Here is a 19923-nt window from a genome sequence, read left to right as displayed (position 1 = left end):
CTTGCTCCTCCTTTGCCTTCCACCATGATTGTAAGTTTCCTGAGGCTTCTTCAACCATGCAGAACTGTGAGTCAATTAAATCTCTTTTATTTATAAATTATCCAGTCTCAGGCAGTATCTTCAAAGCAGTGTGAAAACAGACTAATACAAATGGTTTATTACCATCCCTTTGGTACTGTCCTCCTGATAGTGAGTGAGTGAATTCTCCTAAGATGTGGTTTTTAAAAGTGTGTGCACCTTCCCCCACCTTGCTCCTGCTTTCACCAAGTGAAGTACAAGCTCTTCCTTCTCCTTCCACTATGATTGTACGTTTCCTGAGGCCTCAAGCAGATGCCAGCATCATGCTTCCTATACAGCCTGCAGAACCATGAGCAATTAAACGTCTTTTCCTTACAAATTACCCAGCCTCAGGTGTTTCTTTATAGCAATGCAAGAACAGGCTAACACAGGGTCCTTGAGATAATTAAATGAATTGATGCTTGATACAGTTTGGCTGTGTCCCCACTCAAATCTCATCTTGAATTGTAGCTCCCATAATTCCCATGTGTTGTGGGAGGGAACCTGTGGGAGGTAATTGAATCACGGGGGTGGGTCTTTCCTGTGACAGTGAGTAAGTCTCATTAGATCTGATGGTTTTATAAAGGGGAGTTCCCCTGCACAAGCTCTCTTGCCTGCTGCCATGTAAGACATGTCTTTGCTCCTCATTTGCCTTCTGCTGTGATTGTGAGGCCTCCCCAGCTATGTGGAACTGTGAGTCAATTAAACCTGTTTCCTTCATAAATTGCTCAATCTCAGGTATGTCTTTATTAATAGCATGAGAACAGACCAATACAACGCTTTACAGTCTTAGGGCATAGCCTGGCCATCACAATATTTACTGAGATGAAGAATGTTTAAACATTCCCTATTCAGGTAAGATGTTCAAGATGGAAAGAGATTCCCTCTGACCACTGTCTAAGATGATGTGGGGGAAACAATCAGGTGACATTTGCAGTCTGCATTTATGTACCCCATGTGTAAACACGAGGTAACAGAGTGATGGGCCATTCTTTGAAGCACCTTGGAGTCTTTCTATCATCCACTCCATGGCCTATTAGTTTGAGGCAGGGGATGGGGGAAGGAAGGAAAGACGAGACTTCCCATTGCTAGATACCTCTGGGGTTTCTATTTTGTTGTTGTTATTGCTTCAGAATGTTGATCTTTCATTCTTTTTTGGATGACAAGAAAGTGATTCATGTTTAAGGGGTGGGGTCCCATCCTCTGTTTCACTGACAGCGAAACTGTCAAAAAACCCATCCTTATAAACACCAACCTGGCAAATGAGACCAAGCCTCCATATGGAAAATCAAAGTAAGGGATTTGGCAGGGAGTTGTAAAGATGGTTTGAATCAGAGGCAGAGACAGCCCATGGATATTGGGGTGGGGGTTTGGGGGCTGTCTGCACCAGCGTGCCAAGAAGGCTGGGAGCTTGGGCCAGTGAGTTTTCATTCTTGGGAGAAGGCAGGCCCTATTTATGGTGGAATCCAGATCGTGGCAGGTCTCTGGTTTAAATTCGGCTCATTGGAGGGTCCTCCAAGCTAATTGGGAAGGAGCCGGCTGTATTTTCTTTCCTGCTTAATAACAAGGGGGAATTGCTTACAGCTCTGGACTTTATTAGGGGGGAATTTGACATTGTTTTGTTGGACAGAGGCTCCATCCAGGGAGCTAATCTCTCACACCTGTTTGGCTTTGTTACGGAGCCAAGGGTCCCTGGCTTGTTTGCTGTTGGTTATTGTAGGGACTGATAAAAAAAAAAAAGGAACAGACCAGATAAAGGATGCGGATTTTCCTCCTCAATCTTAACTCTAAAAATCTAGACCTAAAGATGATACAGATGCCAGTGACAGAGTTAATAAGTCCAATGTCAGTGTATGAATTAGGTCCATTCAAAAACGCCAGTGCCCAGGTGTAGTGGCACGTGTCTGTAGTCCCAGGTGCTCAGGAGGTTGAGGTAGGAGGATCCCTTAGGTCCAGGAATTCGAGGCTGCAGTGAGTTAAGATCCTGGGTGAAAAAGATCCCATCTCTAAAAACAAAAAACCCCCAAAATACCCACAACCCCTCTCTCCCACAAAAACGCCAATGCCCTCAATACTTATAAAGTATCTGTCATTTGCAAGGCATGGTCCTGGGCCAGTAACTTGTGAGTTAAGCAGAGCTCCTACCCTTTGGGGAGTTATATGTTAGTCATCCCAAGAAAACACTGGAACATGTCTCAGGATTCTAGGAAGTTGGGACTCTCAGCAAAAGGGATTCCTTAAGGAACTGATACTGGCTCCTTGCCTGGGCTTTTTCTTTCACTGGAGTAAACTCCAACGTTATAGGCTATTTCATAAGTCCAGGGAACCTGGCCCTTTATCCTTTGGGGGAAATTTTACCCTAATTAGTGCTCTTAGAAGAATGATTAAGAGAACCTGAAGAAAATACAAGGCGAGCGTAAGACACCTGGACGGAATGGAAAAATCCCTCTTCCTGTGGGATAAGCACGTGACAAAGCCTGGGGCCTTCTGGGGACCAGTCACACACATTTCCTCTTCTTGTCATGTGAGCTTTGAAGAAGGAGGAGTCCGCCAATCCTGGAGCAAGGAGCTCTTTGAACAGCTGAAGCCTTAATAAAAAGGTGCTGGCTCTTATGGATTGAAGAACAAGGTGTCTTGCACTTTGATTGGTAGCTCTATCTCTGGACTTGAGGTGTCTGGGTTTGTATTTCAACCAGGGCCAGGCCCACATCATTTGTGGGGCTCAGTGAAAAATGCAAATGCCGGGTCCTGGCCAGGAATCAGCAAGTCATGGGTTCATAACCCCCACCCACAGTAGACTGGAGACCCCCAAGGAGATTGCAACTTCCATCCCAGGACGTGCTCAGAATCTGGATTGGGATTAGGGAGAGGCTCCCCCAGAGGTGGGATTGGCTGCTGCCTTCCCCATCTGGGGATAGCACAAGGTATGCTTCTGACCCTGAGCCTCCATGGGTCTGTGCCCAGCTTCACCACTTACAAGCAGTAAAAGCTTGAGAATGTTACCTCTTTCTGCATCGATTTTTTGGTCAGAGTCATGATGATGACAGCAGCTGTCTCAGAGGGATACGGTAAAACAGTTAAAACCCTAATACACTTGAAGTGCTCAGAGCAGTGCCTGCCTCTTAACCAGCAGTGCTGTTAACCATTATTATGGAGACAGATTCACCACTTGCTTTGCTGTGGTAGGGTATATGCTTGGAGCTATATATTTTTTTCACCCAGTTCTCCCAAAGGGCCCCGACTTGTTCTCTTTGCTCTCTTGTGACCAGTGGCAGGATATTCTAAGATATCTTCTCCAGGCTTTAGGAGGAGACCCATATTAATCTAGAACAGAATACTCTGCCCCTTCAATACACACACACACACACACGTCCACACATACATAGGCACACATAGTCATACAACACAAACACAACACAAACACACATATTCCCCTTAACAGTATTAAATGTTAAGGTGAGGTTTTTTGTTTGTTTGTTTGTTTGAGACGGAGTCTTGCCCTTTCGCCCAGGCTGGAGTGCAGTGGTGCGATCTCGGCTCACTGCAAACTCCGCCTCCCGGGTTCACGCCATTTTCCTGTGTTCACGCCATTCTCCTGCCTCAGCCTCCTGAGTAGCTGGGACTACAGGGGCCCGCCACCTCGCCCGGCTAATTTTTTTGTATTTTTAGTAGAGACAGGGTTTCACTGTGTTAGCCAGGATGGTCTCGATCTCCTGACCTCGTGATCCGCCCGCCTCGGCCTCCCAAAGCTCTGGGATTACAGGCGTGAGCCACCGTGCCCGGCCAGGTGCGGTAATTTTTAAAGGGCCCTAAGGAGATGAGGGTTCTTTGGGGATACTAAGGGTCCCCACGAGCAGCCAGCAGGGGTAACCAACCACTGTCATCCCACCATTTCCATTCAACTGCAGAAACTTTTCATTTTCTCTGAATTGTATTTTATTGTTTCTAATAGAATTTTGCTGGAACACATAGAGCTTTGCTATTCTGAAAAAAAGAAGTATGAAAACCAGCACTTTAATCAATGGTGCTGTAGGACCTTGACTCTGCCATAGTTATGAGTCTACTGAAGTTTTGATTACTCTGGCCAGGGGTGCAGTGGCTGAAGTGGGCACACAGACAGTTCAAACCCTGGGCTCTGATATTAAATGCCCTTTACCCAAGGAGGTACAGCTAGTAAGCTTGGCTGGGATTGGCAACATGGCTTGCAGATTCTCTCTCTCCCCACTGAACTGCCTCCTTGCTTAAACTGAGGTCTAAGAGGGATAGAACTTTCCAGAAGAGCTGTTCCAAAAAGAGTATTTTGACTTTCTCATGAGAATCAGAAGACCTGGGTTCTCTTCTTATCTCAGCCATTCTCCATTGTGTGACTTTGGGCAAGCTATATAAGCCTTTTGAACCTTAGTATGCTCATCCACAAAGTGGTAATACGCTCTAGTTTATTTTTCCCACAAGAACATTATGAGGCTCACACAATATGGTTTGTAGAAAAGTCCTTTTAGAAAATATAAAACACTATACAGATGTGTGAAAAATTTAAGAATATACTCTTGCCTCCTTTGTCTGTATTTTTTTAATTAAATTTTTTTATCTGTGTAAATTTAAGGGAAGCAAGTGCAATTTTGTTACATGGATATATTGAGTAGTGGTGACGTTTGAGCTTTTAGTGTAGCCATCACCTGAAAAATATACATTGAACCTATTACACAATTTCTCATCCTTCACCCCCCTTCCACTCCCCTACCCTGCCAAATGTCCAATATCTATTATTCTGTATTCCATGTCCATGCGTACAATTACTAGCTTCCATTTATAAGTGAGAACACACAGTATTTGTCTCTGTTTTTTTGTGTGTTGTTTCTTTTGTGTGTTTTTTGTGTGTGTTCCTTTGATGAGTCTTGTTCTCGGTGACCCTGATGAAACTTGTACGGCAGGTAGGAATAGCTCACGTTGCTTCATTTTTCTACCAATAGCCTTGTTTCTGTGTTTTGTGATCTGCCTCTACTAACCCCAAGTTAAATGATGGACTAAACATATACATGCATGCACATATGCACATATTTCTATACCTCTATTTAATTATTATCCTATAAATTATTCAGATTACCCCCTTTCCTTACATATAGGTATGCTATTGGACAGTAAGTAGTGTGATGGTAATTTTTTTGAAATGGGGCCTCACTCTATCACCCAGGCTGGAGTGCAATGGCATGGTCTCAGATCACTGCAACCTCTGCCTCCCAGGTTCACGCAGTTCTCCCGTCTCAGCCTCCCGAGTAGCTGGGACTACAGGTGCGTGCCACAACTCCCAGCTAATTTTTGTATTTTAAGTAGAGACGGGGTTGCCCTATGTTGGCCAGGCTAGTCTTGAACTCCTGACCTCGTGATCTGCCCACCTCTGCCTCCCAAAGTTCTAGGATTACAGGCGTGAGCCACCATAGATGGTAAACATTTAAGAATCAGCTCTCAAAAAAAATTCATGTTAATATGGACATAAGTTTACTATAAATTTTATTGATGTAAAGGATGTGTAGCGCACAATTTGCAAATAATTATAAAATATTAAATATCCTTTATTATAAATTCCATATACCTGCTTGATTCTCACAAAAGCATTTTACTGATTTTTTTTCTTTTGCAGTTGGTGAAAAAGTACAGTTCCAGCATTAGTGCTGGTTGATATTTTCATGTCTGTTGAGAAATGAAAGAATGGCAGGGCATGGTGGTTCAAGCCTGTAATCCCAGCACTTTGGCAGGCGGGCAGAACACTTGAGGTCAGGAGTTTGAGACCAGCCTAGCCAATATGGTGAAACTCCATTTCTACTAAAAAATACAAACGTTAGCCAGAGAAGGTGGCACTTGCCTGTAACCCCAGCTACTTGGGAGGCTGAGGCAGAAGAATTGCTTGAACCTCAGAGCCAGAGGTTGCAGTGAGCTGAGATCACATCACTGCCCTCCAGCCTGCATGACAGAGTGAGACCCTGTCTCAAAAGAAAGAGAGAGAGAGAGAGAGAGAGAGAGAGAGAGAGAGAGAGAGAGAGAGAATCCCAGTTACTTGGGAGGCTGAGGCAGAAGAATTGCTTGAACCTGGGAGCCAGAGGTTGCAGTGAGCTGAGATCACATCACTGCACTCCAGCCTGTGTGACAGAGTGAGACCCTGTCTCAAAAGAAAGAGAGAAAGAAAGAGAGAGAGAGAAAGAAAAGGAGAAAGAGAGAAAGAAAGAAAGAGAGAAAGAAAGAAAGAGAAAGAGTAAGAGAAAGAAAAGGAGAAAGAGAGAAAGAAAGAAAGAAGAAAATAAATGAAAGAATTAAGATGTATGTTGGAAGGTCAGTTCTTAGTCAAATGATGTAAGTGATTGCTTCTCTCAATCAAGGAGTAGTTTTTGAATACTGGAAGAACATTTCCTTAACTTTTTTTTGGTTGTTATTTTGCTACTCACCATGTAAAAACCCTTGACATGATTTACTTTTATGTTTAATCTGCATTATTAATATTTTCTTCATCGCTGTCTCAAGTCTAGACAATTACAAAACCATAAAACCATGATTTATGGCATTTTTAGATTTCCATGGTGTCAGTGTTCCCACCAAGGCCTATTTTAAGCTAAAAATGTGACATAATTGAAATAAGAGCAGGGTAGAGATGCATGGTAGTCACTAGGACACAGTATTTCCACCATATAAACACAGCAGATGTAAACAACCTCCAGAGTGTAGGTAATAGTAAAATAACAAGGAAGTGATGAGCTCATTACCTTTGTTTTTAATACAATTTATTTAGTTTTAAGTTTATAGAATTTAACTTTTAATAGTGGCCATGTTTAACAATTGGCTCAGAAAACTCTCATAAATTTAATAATTGGCTCTTGTGAATGGGTGTGGAACAGCTCCAGCGTACCACTCTATATTTGTTTTCCTCTTCCTCGTGAATCTGGAATTTTTCAACATTCGGAGAGAGATATTGAGCACTTCTATGTGCTAGATGTTGGGGATTCGGTGACACAGTCCCTGTCTCATGGAGCAAATAGTCTTCTTGAAAATCAAATAAGCAGTGATTTAGAGCAGTGGTGTAAGTGTATCTTTGTGTTTTATTTACAAGAGAGCAGAAGTCCTGTTTGGTGTTAAGGTGCACGCTTATTCCATTCTTTTTTTTTTTTTTTTAAGATGGAGTTTCACTTTTGTCGCCCAGGCTGGAGTGCAATCTCAGCTGGTGCCATCTCAGCTCGCTGCAACCTCTGCCTCTTGGGTTCAAGAGATTCTCATGCCTCAGCCTCCCAAATAGCTGGGATTACAGGCACCCGCCACCACACCTGGCTAATTTTTGTATTTTAGTAGAGATGGGGTTTCACCATGTTGGCCAGGCTGGTCTCGAACTGCTGACCTCAGGTGATCCGTTTGCCTTGGCCTCCTGAAGTGCTGGGTGAGCCACCGCGCCCGGCCCCTTGTTCCCTTCTTATTTCCCAGTTGTCTTGTAGGGGTAGCTTTTTGTGTCAGGGTTTTCCAGTTTTCTGACTAAAAATTCTTCTTTTTAATAAAACGTTTGGCTAAGGAGCTTGACGCTAAGGATGATGAGCTCCTGTCTTGAAGTTGCCTTTTGAAGGCTGACTATATTAACAGGTGTGGCACCTGCCTCCTTTGGAAGAAAGGCCCTCTAAACACTTTATGATTTGTATGGACCCAGGAATTCCTTTTCCTTCACTGTCAGAACTGATTCCCAAGCCTTCTACCCTCTAACCTGGGCACGTGCAAATTCTGGATCCCAAGCAAAAATAAATACATGAATAAAAATTTTAAAATGCCCACATACCCTTTGTTGAGAATAAAAGAGAGTTCATGCTGAGAGGGCCTCCTCATTTTGTAGGCTGCCCTGAAATCAGAGGATTTCCAAGCAATGGTTACACCTCTGCTTATGTAAAAAGGTGTGGGGCTTGATCACTTCGTCCAGACACGGATGCACCTGTGCAGGTACATGGGCCTGCAGACACAAGGACACACACACAGGGAGAAAAAGGCTCCCTTCTTGTCTTAACAAAGATTGTTCATCAGAAAGGGTTAGCAGGGAGTTCTCTGTCATCATGTGTAATGTCCCCTGAAATGACTTGGAAAAGTTTAATTATGTGAGTGCCTTATTTTCAGCTCCTGTTATCTTTTGAACTCTGGGAGGGTGGGGGGATGGGTTACCCTGAAGCTCAGGCTCTTTCTAAAGAGCCTTTGTCTTTCTGCCCAGGTATTAAGTTGGTGGCGCAACAATCCTAGGTACATTTGGTTCACTTTCCTCCGCCCCAGTCCTCCCCCCAAGCGCTATCCTGGGTCTGAATGTGGGCCTGTGTTCTGGCCCACCATCCTCAGGCCTGTACAGGGGACCGAAAGAGAATGGGCCACAGGAATGCACCCAGAACAGAGCCAAATTGTTCAAGCTGCGTGAAGAAGAAAGAAAAAACGGGAGGAGGGTGCACGGGGAGGGAGAAGAAGAAAAGCTTTCCTTGTCGGTTCAATTTCTCCGGAGATATTTGGAGGATAACATCGTAATTTTTCAGGGAGGGGCTGCAGGGGGAGCAGAAAACGAGAGAGCCGAGTTTTATCGGCACAGTGGCCCATACAGAAAGGTGACATTTGAGAGAACAATTGCTAGGTTGTTTGGCCACATTTGCTTCTATGAATGAGGCTTAAGAAAAGGTGTCTTTGGATTGCTACTAATAGTCATCTTCATCATTCCTGCTCTCTCTCTCTCTCTCTCTTTCTCAGTTCCCTTATGAAATAAGGGCACACAGGTAATAAACAAAGCACTATAAAAGATCGGATTGAGGTATTCTGTGGGCTCATTCAATGTTTGGAGCAAGCTTTCTGCACTCCACTGCCGGTACTTTCCGGCTTCAAAAGCAGCTCCGAGACTGAAGAATAGTAGGCAGGATTAGACTAAGGCCTGGGAGTTCTACAACCCTGCTGAATTTAAAAGAACCATATTCTTGGTCAGCTAAACCACACCCGATGGCCAAGGGCAGAGGAAAAGATGGCAGGGTAGAGACTCTTGGACTTACTCATTTGGATTTTGGAGTTTTACCTGACTTGGTCAAGCCTCATGCCAGATCCAGGTGAGTAGCTGCCTGGGCTAAAAAGCTGTCAGTTGAATCTCGTTTTTGCTAACCTTGACAGAGGATTCACTGTGATCCTTATTTCTTCTCTTTTTGCCTCGATGTAGGCACTAGGGGTGACTTGCAATCTCCCAGCAGAGTCTGTTCCGGCCACCTGCTGGGGGAGAAGCCGGCCAACCTCTACAAAGGAATTGTATTGATGTGTAGGAATTGGGGGAAGGGAGTTAGGGAAGATAATCAGCAATGGATTGATGGAGAGAGGTATGAATGACTCTTCTCCCAAAGGGCAGGCTTTCTTACCATGAATCTTCGTGCTCCTGGCCAGGCCTCTATCCCCTGCCCTTGCCTCCTATATATTTCTCCTTTGCTCTCAATCTGCATGATTCCCCATAAGCAAACAAGGGAGCTGTTGGAAAGTGTGAAGGGCCCCTGCCTGGTTTCCAACACAAGAAAGTTAAGTGAGTGAGCAGCAAGCTGTGGATCGGATTTCCTACGGCATATTGGTACCCAGGGCGCTTATCTAGAAAGTTCATCCACATGAAGGTGCTGCTGAGCTGGGTTCCCACAGGCCGGGCCTCTGGGCTGACAAGTAACTAAAGATGAAAGGGGGACCCAGGGGTTTTGGGGTTCTGTGTTTCATCAGAGCCTCAATATTCTTTATTCTGCTATTGGTTCTCCTTCTCCTGGATTACAATAATCATTACTGGCTATGATCAAGTAATAGACCTGAATGGACTTATATCCATTTTGCAGAGAGGAGTACAGAGGTTAAATGGGCTTGTACCTGTGCTTGTATTTGCACAGGAATGCCCACCCGAATGTGATAGATATACTTCAAATATTTGCTTGACAAAACCTTGAAAATGCCATACTGCTTACAGACAGTAATTGTATCGGTTGCTGAGTTCTAGGCATTCCGAGGAGAAAATTCTTCTAGTAGCGATATATTCCCATCTATCTTATGACCAGTGAATAATGCCAGAGAGTGGTCTCATGTATACCTTTTATAACACTAGATTCTCCTATATCTACACAATACATTTAGCCTCAGGATTTTAGGTACTTTCCAAATGAACCCATTTATTATTATTATTTTTATTAACCTCCATTTTGTGAGTAGAGAAAATGAGTCATCAGGGGTTTCAGTTATCTTCCAATTATTACACAGAAATCTTTCTGAGGTTTAACTAAAATCTTAGCCTTCCCAGATGACAAACAGATTTGTATGTGCATGTGTGTTTAAGGGTATGTATTAGAATATACATCATGGGAGCTGTATACAAACGCAGCGGGTATATCGCTTGTTCTGTTAAGGTGTGTGTATGAGAATAAATAATGGAGAATATTGAGTCATTGTAATATATTGTAACTTGGTGACTTCGACTCAAACTCTAGACTTTTCAACAGAGACTTTTCTGATAGCCTGCTGTGTGAGAAATGAGGCTGAACGCTGCAAAGACATGGTATTAATTCGTAGGAACGGGGTTATATTTAATACCTCATAAAAGTATTTCATAGACACGTACAAAGTTTAACATAGGTCTTCCCAATAATGAACAATAGATGCTTGAAATCTCCCCCAATTGGCCATTGCATAGAAAATTACCTCTTTATTTGCTCAGCTTTGAGGCTTTTGTTTCCTTTGCTTGCGTTTCCTAAGCAGTATGAATTTCTCTAGAAATAAAAGAGATTTTTTATATGGCTACTCTAAAATAAATCAAGCCTCTGGTTTTAACTGTGCCAGGAATATAGTAGGGAATCAGTAATGGTTTGAAGATTGAAGAAATGATTGAATAGTTCCCTGAACTGTAGGTATTGATTTATGTTAATGTACACCTCTATATTTATTTACACAGGCATGTGCTTTCTTAAGTGGAGTAGTCAGTTTTTTGACTCAGTTGACAAGTTCTTATCTTAATGTCTCATTTAATTGATCAGCGACTTAAATTCAGTCAGTTAAGCGGTTGCTTTGGTATTTTGTAAATATATAAAAAAAACTTTTGTATCCTTGAAGTTTCCTTCTTTGTATTTCCCATCATCATCTATATTTAATCAATATACATTGAGTAGCTTAAGATAAGACCTCATTTCTCTGAGACTACACTTTGAAATATGCGTGCAGTATAAGTCAGGTGTACCAAATCTTGGAACAGAATTTAACTTCTTTTCTCATACTTCCTGATGGGAGACCTTGAATGACCAGCAGTGCTAATGGTAGCACAGGGGTCAAAAAATTTACTCCTGTAAGGAAAAAGCACATCGTTGCTCAAGAATTCTATAATTAATGCTAGCTATAAGTCACAATCTATGGTTGTGTTCTAACAAGCATTTTGCCCAAACAACGCTAGGTGAAGCAGCTGCCAATGTTGTCTGGACCGGACATCTGCTTTTTACAGACTTATGGGGGTATGGGGACCCAGGGCTCAGACACATGTATTATTCACTGTTTCTTTCTCTGCTTATTAGCCTTGTGGGTAAGGGCGGCATTAACCACCGGCCCAGCAGCCTTCGAGAACACCATGGCAAAATTCAAGAAAACACACAGTCTTGTGTTTGGGGCTTTAAGAGACTCTAAGGTGACTTGGTGCTCAGGAGGATTTGAGAACAGATTGGCTTATAGCCATTACTGTTGGCTAATAATTGCACTAATCTTTTCGAGGTGGGGGTTTGTATTCCCCCCTCCTTCAATCTCCAAGACAGAGAACAATGGGCGAATTGTGTTTCTGCACTATTCCATGAGATAGGGTCAGAGACTGCAACTGGGTGGATAAGGTCTTCAGGGGATGACCCACCAGGCGTTAGCCCCAAACCATCGTTAAGAAACCCAGGACCTGAGCATTACAGCTTTGGCCTAATGATAGGGAAGCATTTCCCTAGCAGAAATGCCATTTCATTAGCAGCTGTTTTGGGGTTCTCAAAGTGTCCTTTGGGTGCTCAGAAGCAAGTGCAGTGCTCACTGGAAGAGAAAGGGTGTGTGTGTTTGACCTGCACATATCTGCACTTGTGTATGCTGCCTTCTATCCATTTTTCTCTTGCTTAAAATTCACTTAGTAAAACCATTTTGTCTTCTTTAGAATGGATGACATTAAACTCAAATTTGGAATTGCAATGCCACATGGAGATACCTCTGTAGAATGAACCGTGAATGTGTGTGTGTGTGTGTGTGTGTGTGTGTTCGTGCGTTGGTGGTGGGGGCCATATTTGTCTTTAATATTAAAGTCAAGTTATCAATTCTACTACCAGAAGTTAAAATAATCTACAAGATTAATCTATGCAGAGGGTATATCCTCTGATGTAGAAAGTATCATTTAAATGTAAAGTTGTGATAAGCATGCATCCTCTAATTTAGAAATTACATGCACAGTAAAAACTTATGCCTAGAAGGTTCCACTAAGAAGCTCAAGGGTTCTTAGATCCAAGGGGCAGGTAAACCTCAGAATACATTTGTCACAGTTCGTCCTAATCTCCTTCAGTTTTCCCAAAACGGGGTCCACGATCATTTTAAACATCCTGGGCCTACCCTTTCCTTTTAGGGAATTTCTATGGGCTAGTTGTTCAAATGTGGGGCATTGAGAACGCTGGGTCCTTGCCACATACCAATTGGGATAGGTGCAGAGCATTTTATTTCTCCTCTGCCTCTCCACCCAAGGTTTCCCTCCTGCCTGAGAGTTCCAGCCCTTTCTCCATCTGCTGCCTGTTAAGCAGCTGCTGGGTTCAGCAACAAGGAGGCCGGTGTGGCTGGTGGATGGAGAACACTGTTAGTGTAACTTGGCAGGAGGTTGCACGCTGGCACAGAGGGGCAGTGAAAACGAGAGGAGGTGAGAATATCTCCACAGGGTGGGGGGCGGAGGACAGAGAAGGAGGACGACCACTAGGAGACTCACTGCCCCTGGCGGCTGGAGCTTGTAGGGAGCGGCTGGTCCAAATTGGATGGAGATCCAGCAAAGACACAGTGTCTCCCCTCCCAGACCCCAGGAGTTCTCCAGCCTGCATTTTCCAGTTCCCCACGAACATTTCCAAATTAAAAAATAAAATAAAAATACGTGTGGAAAAATACAGTAAAAGTGACAGCGCCTTCCCGGTTTCCGACTGTTCTGTTTTGACTTCACAATCAGCCAAACTGGAGCCCCTGAGTAGCTGGCTTAATTTGTCACCTTGAGTTATTAACCGTTTCCCTGCCTCTCTCGGTGGGTGTCCTCCTGGCTCCTCGCCCTGGCTGGCTCAGTGACCTGTTAATCTTGTGCCCTTTCTCTCGGGCTTATGGCTCTGCCTGGAGAGCCCTGTTTCCCTCTTGGAGTCAAATTTGAATTCATTTCACAGTCACCTCTCAGCTGGTTTTTGCCGAGTGGTGGCTGAAACAGAGGGTGATGGCAAAGTGCAGGAAAGAATGGCTCCAGAGGCAGCTCTCGCAGGGTCCCCGGTGTCCTTTAGAAGTTCAACAGTTCAGTCTATTTCTTTTGGTTAAGGGCCAAGAGGCAGAGGGAGGCTCATTTTAGAACTGGGATGATATAGAATATAGTCTATTGGGAAGCAGAGGAGAGCTAATCCTGATCATTTTTTATGTCAGCAAAGTTAGTCTGCGTAGCATTCTATCTCTCTTTCCATTATCTCTCTGTTACTTCATACTTTCATGTTTCATGGAGGCTTGGGACTTTTTTGGACAATATCCCGAGAACACCATTATCCAATGTTCTCTTTTTCCTCAAGACTTACATACCCCTAATACCGTTCATCCTCGAAGCCTTGTACTTTTAGGACATCTAACTTATTAATAAAAGCAATGAATCCAAGTTAATGAATTCTTTGGGGGAGCTACTGGTTTAATGTGTTACTCAGAGTACTAAGGTGTCTTATAGAAACAAATTTAAAATGTATTAAAAATTCTTTTTCTTAAAAGATGTAAATTTTCTTATATTTAAAGAGGTAATATGGTTGCATGAATTATAATTCAAAATATAAAAATAAAACTACCTCCCCCAGCAACTGAGGTCCTTTTCTGGAGGCAACTGCAATGATTAGTTTATTGCTTTTCCTCCCACAGATGTTTTATGCATATGTGGGCAATTATAAAATCTCTACTGCTTTTATTTATTTTTAATTTTTATTATACTTTAAGTTCTAGGGTACAAATGCACAACCTGCAGGTTCGTTACATAAGTATACACGTGCCATGTTGGTTTACTGCACCCATTGAACTCGTCATTTACATTAGGTATTTTTCCTAATGCTATCCCTCCCCCAGCCCCCCACCCCACAACAGGCCCTGGTGTGTGATGTTCCTCACTCTGTGTCCAAGTGATCTCATTGTTCAGTTCCCACCTATGAGTGAGAACATGCGGTGTTTGGTTTTCTGTCCTTGTGATAATTTGCTCAGAATGATTGTTTCCAGCTTCATCCGTGTCCCTGCAAAGGATATGAACTCATCGTTTTTTATGGCTGCATAGTATTCCATGGTGTATATGTGCCACATTTTCTTAATCTTAATAATTAATATTAATTATTAATAAATGCCATATTTTAGACTAGTTTTAAATTTAAGGAAAAGTTGTAAAGATAATTACAGAGTCCCCATTTACTGCATCATTCAGTTTTCCCTTTTGTTAACGTCTCGTAGTTTTGTGGTACCTTTGTCACAGCTAGGGAACCAACATTGGTATATTAGAATTAATTAAATTCCACAGTTTATCAGGTTTCACTAGTTTTACCCCAGTGTCCCTTCTCAGTTCCAGGATCCCATCTTAAATTGAGCTCTCATGTCTCCTTCTGTCGCCCAGGCTGAAGTGTAGTGGCATGATCTCGGCTCACTGCAACCTCCGCCTCCCAGGTTCAAGTGATTCTTCTGCCTCAGCCTCCTGAGTAGTTGGGACTACAAGCACGTGCCACCACGCCTGGCTAATTTTTCTATTTTTAGTAGAGATGGGGTTTCACCATATTGGCCAGGCTGGTCTCGAACTCCTGACCTCATGATCTACCTGCCTCGGCCTCCCAAAGTGCTGGGATTACAGGGGTGAGCCACTGTGCCCAGCCCAGAGTGGAGTAACTTTGGGCCACAAAGGCATTGTGGATGGTGGGGACAGTGGCTTCTCTGCAGTGTTGGTGCTGGCTGCCTTGAATTTATTTACTGCAGCCGGGTAAGCTGGCAGTTGAGAAGGTTCTCCCTTTTGGCCATTCTGGTATTACACTAGCTGTTTTAGTCTGTTCTGGCTGCTATAAGAAAATACCACATACTGGGTGGCTTAAAAATAACATAAATTTAGTTTTCACAGTTTTGGAGGCTGGAAAGTCCAAAATCAAGGCATTAGCAGATATGGTATCTGGTGAGGGTTCACTTTCTGGTTCACAGATGAAGCCTTCTCTCTCTCTTCTTATATGGTGGAACGGATGAGGGCTGTCTCTGGAGCCTGTTTCGTAAGGACACTAATTCTGTTCATGAGAGTTTCACCGCTATGACCTAATGATGCCCCAAAGGCCCCACCTCAAATTAATATAATGGTTAGAATTTCAACATATTAATTTGGGGGAAGCACAGACATTTAGACCATAGCACTAGGGTTTTTAAAAATTTTTTCCTGCAAATCCAAGTTGAGACAGACATACTCTGCTCTAATGTAGTTGTCTTTTGTCCAAGTCTCTGAAACCTAGCCTTTCTGAGATCAGAACATTGCGAAAGCCAGACATCTTGCCTTTGGGAACGGGCTTATTATCATTATTTTGTCTAGTGAAACATCCTCTGTTACACTTCTGCTTTCTAACCCTCTTAGCCCATGCACACATCTACGGAGATAGTTTTATTTCATTTGGTTCTTACTCATTCAATCTGTTTAAATGATAGGATTTTAGAATTAGAAGGTGTCTTGGAACCCCAAAGGAAAATTCTCTCTCAAGGTCACAAAGCTGGTTGTGGAAGTCCAGGGTCATCTCAGACAGGTCTTTAACAGCCATGAGTTAGTTTCTCTGTATCAGACTCCCTTATTTACCAAGTGTCAAATAATAACAACAATAGTGATTAATGGCTGGCACTTATTGAGTACTTTCCATGAACCTATGATACGATAAATGCTTTCCATGTATTGTTGTTCCCTTCCTTCCTTCTTCCCTTCCTTCCTTCCTTCCCTCCCTTCCTCCCTTCCTCCCTCCCTCCCTCCCTCCCTCCCTCTCTCCCTCCCTCCCTCCTTTCTTTGCTTCTTTCCTTCTTTCCTTCCTTCTTTCTCAGAGCCTTACTTTGTCACCCAGGCTGGAGTGCAGTGGCACAATCTCAGCTCACTGCAACTTCCACCCCCCGGATTCAAGCAATTCTTCTGCCTCAGCCTCCCGAGTAGCTGGGATTACAAGTGCCTGCCACTGCGCCCGGCTAATTTTTGTATTTTTAGTAGAGACAGGGTTTCACCATCTTGGCCAGGCTGGTCTTGAACTCCTGACCTCGTGATCTACCCGCCTCAGCCTCCCAAAGTGCTGGGATTACAGGCGTGAGCCACCGCGCCCGGCCCCCATGTATTGTTTTCTTATAACCACTCTCTAAGTCAGGCAACTATTTTTATCCCCATTTAGCAGATGAGGAAATTTAGGAAACACTGATTAAGTTACTTGCTCAAGATCATAGGTCTAATAACAGGTGAAGTCAGGACAGTCAGATTGCTGAGCGTTCACACTTATCCTTGCTATGATGCCTTTCTGTGCTACATTACAGAGCAAAGTAGCACATGGAATGCAGGAAGGACATGGCAGAAACAGTCTCAGCCTTTGAGGGTTTCCATTATAGCCCAGGGGGCAAGATGTGGGGATAGAGTTGCCTATAAAATACACAACACCCAGTTACACTTGAATTCTGGATAGACACTGATTTTTTTTTTTTCTTCAGTCTAAGTATGTCTCAAACATTGCCTGGGGCATACTTATCCTGAAAACCGTATTTGTTGTTAATCTGAAATTCAGATTTCACTGGGTATCCTGCATGTTTATGTGCTCAATCAGGCAATATTTTATGGGGAAAATAAAGCTTTTATGCTATACACTTTTCCTTTTCCTCGACCCCAGATGATCTTCTCTCTGTTCTCCTTTCTTCCTTCTGCACCTCTTACTATTGGGCCCCTCTCCCTGCTGTGTGCACTCCTTCCAAGATATGCAGCCTTGGGCCACAGCAGCAGGTTCTAGAGCTACGTCCCAGGCTGCCCAGCAGTCAGTGTGGAAACATTTTCCCTTCTCCCTGGGAGCTCAGCCCTGGGGTGTGCCCCGTAACGCCCGAGGCCTTGACGCTCCTGTGGGAACACTCTTCCTCTTGGCTTTCTCCATTTTCTCTGCTCAACTCGTGCACCACCCCAGACATATTTTACCAGGGTTCTCACCCCGTCCAGTCCAGTGGCTTGTGCTGGTTTGCATCAGGGCACTTGGTATTCATTAATATTCACCTACATCCCTGAACCCAAAGGGAATGAGGCAGCAAAGGAGCCTGGCTGCTGCTTTGTCCTCTCTCTGAGATAGGCTTTCATGGGAATCGGATGAGCCGTTGGGGTGGGGTGGGTGGCTGCTCTGAGCACACTAGCTGCAGTCACTGCCTGTGTACTCTCTGGGATGGGGGCGTTCCACCGGCTATTTTAAGGCCAGACTGGTGAATGTTGGGTTCCCCTTCGTTTACCTAGGCTTTCAATATTTTCCCTGGCACAAGCTAAGGTGGTCACAGAATGTGGGAAACCAGGCAAGGGAAAAAATTAATGCAATGCGATGACGCCCCTGGTAGCTGCTGCTAGATTCCACGGAAAAGATGGGGGGCTTGCTATCTGTGTCCACGGGGGCCTCCTAAAGCTGTTAGCTGTGTTGGCACCTGCTCAACTCCAGAGATGCTGGAAAAAAGAAAACTGGCTGCAAAGTTGGTCCACGGCCTGCCTGGTAGCACCAGCTCCACCCATTCCCGTGGAATGGCTTTGCCCACTGTGAATGCCCCTTTATCGTCAGTGGGCGATAATGACTTTTCAAAAATACTGTGTAGGCCTTGTGTCCCGGATGCCTGTGGCACGAAGGCACTGCTTCCCTTTCAAGGGTGTTGGCTTAGAAACTCACCCAGAAACCTGAGAAAAATATCTCCACTTGGCAACTCAGGAGGCTGACACCAACCACTTTCTGTTTTTCAGCCCGCTGGCCATGAGCTAACTAGTGGACAGTTATTATCAGGGAAGGAAGCAACCTCAGTACTGAGAATTATGCAGCAGGCAAATGAGTTATCTAAAGTCCCACAGGGAACATTCCCTGTGTCATTTAGACCTGCATGGTGAGGATTTAATTCAGAACCTTCCCTGAGCTGTAGATTGGCTTTGCAGGAATGCCCCCCTTGGCCTCCTGCAGTCTTAGCCTCTTGGTTAGCACTGTATCATTATGGCTTATGGTGGAAATCAAGTTCTCGTTTGGGTCTGAAGTTGGGTGTGTAGTTGGGTATTGTTCTTTCCCATGGGCCAAGCATTTGTTAAGTGCCTACTGTACACTAGGCACTCGACAGTCACATAATGCTGTGTACCTTATGTCTATCAACCTGCATTCACAACAACTCTGTGTGGTAGGTGTCATTGGATCTGCTCTACAGATGCCATCTTCAGTAACTTGACTGTGGTCACCAGACAAGGTCAGCCTGGAAGACCTCTTGTGCAGTGTCTTCTTTTACATAAAGCTTCCAAAGTAGCAGACCTTTTATTTTGAGCATGCATTTTTTCCATCTAATTGCAGCTTTACTCTGGAAAAATAGGTCATACCCAGAGGTGATGGGTCCACTTTAGGATTTTTTTTTTTTTTTGGTCATTTATCACATATTAACAACTGAGTTCTATTCAGATACAGGTAATATAATTTCATTACTTTTTAGTGACTGATATGGTTTGGCTTTGGGTCCCCACCCAAATCTCATGTTGAATTGTAACGCTGGGCGAGGGACCCAGTGGGAGGTGATTGGATTATGGTGGCAGACTTTTCCCTTGCTGTTCTTGTGATAGTGAGTAAGTTCTCACAAGATCTTGTTGTTTTAAAAGTGTGTATCACTTCCCTTTTCACTCTCTCTCTCCTGCTTTGCCATGTGAAAATTGTGCCTGCTTCCCTTTTACCTTCCACCATGATTGTAAGTTTCCTGAGGTCTCCCCAGACAGGCTTCCTATACAGCCTGTGGAACCAGGAGCCAGGTAAACCTCTGTTCTTTATAAATTACCCAGTTTCAGGTAGTTCTTTATAGCAGTGTGAGAACAGACTAATACAGTGACATCACATGAAAAATGCCTCACCCCAAAGCTGTTGTCTCTCTGTCATACCTGGATGGGTTCTGTTGACTGGAGGACCACTTACATCCTCAACTGAACACAAGATAGAAATAGTTCAACGTGGTCTCCAAATTGACTCACACTGGTCACTGAGATGTCAAAGGCAAACTCTTCTATTCAGAGTGTAAAATGCTCCATGTGAGCTTTTGTTCCTGCAGAGGTAATGCCCAGTGTGCTCATGTTAAGTGCTGCTAACTTACTGGTGGAAAGTGAGCATTGGGAAAGTACTAAGAGTCCTTGATGTTTGACTTAATCTAGGTAAAATCACAATCATGGTTTTATTGATTATTTGGTCCCCAGGGTGATCCTAATTCCTTGCCCTCCATGAATGTTACCTTCCCTCACTGTGGTGACTGTGGGCTAGCCTTCATTTGGAGAGTCCTGAGAGCATGTATAAGTGAAAAAACCCACAGGAATTGGCCTGTGACCACGTCTGTTATTAATACCAGTTATAATTTTTAATTAACTTCTTGACAGTCCAAAGG

The 19923-nt window shown here is 43.8% G+C and overlaps 1 long non-coding RNA gene across 3 annotated transcripts in view; it reads left to right on the top strand.

The window, feature by feature from the left end:
• The window catches only part of LOC105469082 (uncharacterized), a 96558-nt gene that overhangs the window by 52720 nt on the left and 23915 nt on the right, over positions 1–19923 (top strand). Inside the window, exon 1 of one of the 3 annotated variants that reach the window (XR_011615980.1) lies at positions 7253–9146. The exons of the other annotated variants lie outside the window; for them this stretch is intronic. This is a non-coding gene — a long non-coding RNA (uncharacterized lncRNA). Of the gene's footprint in view, positions 1–7252; positions 9147–19923 lie in introns of those variants that run through there. 3 annotated transcript variants of the gene reach the window in all.

Source organism: Macaca nemestrina, chromosome 17 (genome assembly GCF_043159975.1).
Source record: "Macaca nemestrina isolate mMacNem1 chromosome 17, mMacNem.hap1, whole genome shotgun sequence".
In the NCBI taxonomy this organism is placed as follows: Eukaryota; Metazoa; Chordata; class Mammalia; order Primates; family Cercopithecidae; genus Macaca; species Macaca nemestrina.
This window is presented reverse-complemented; position numbering and strand designations above follow the sequence as displayed.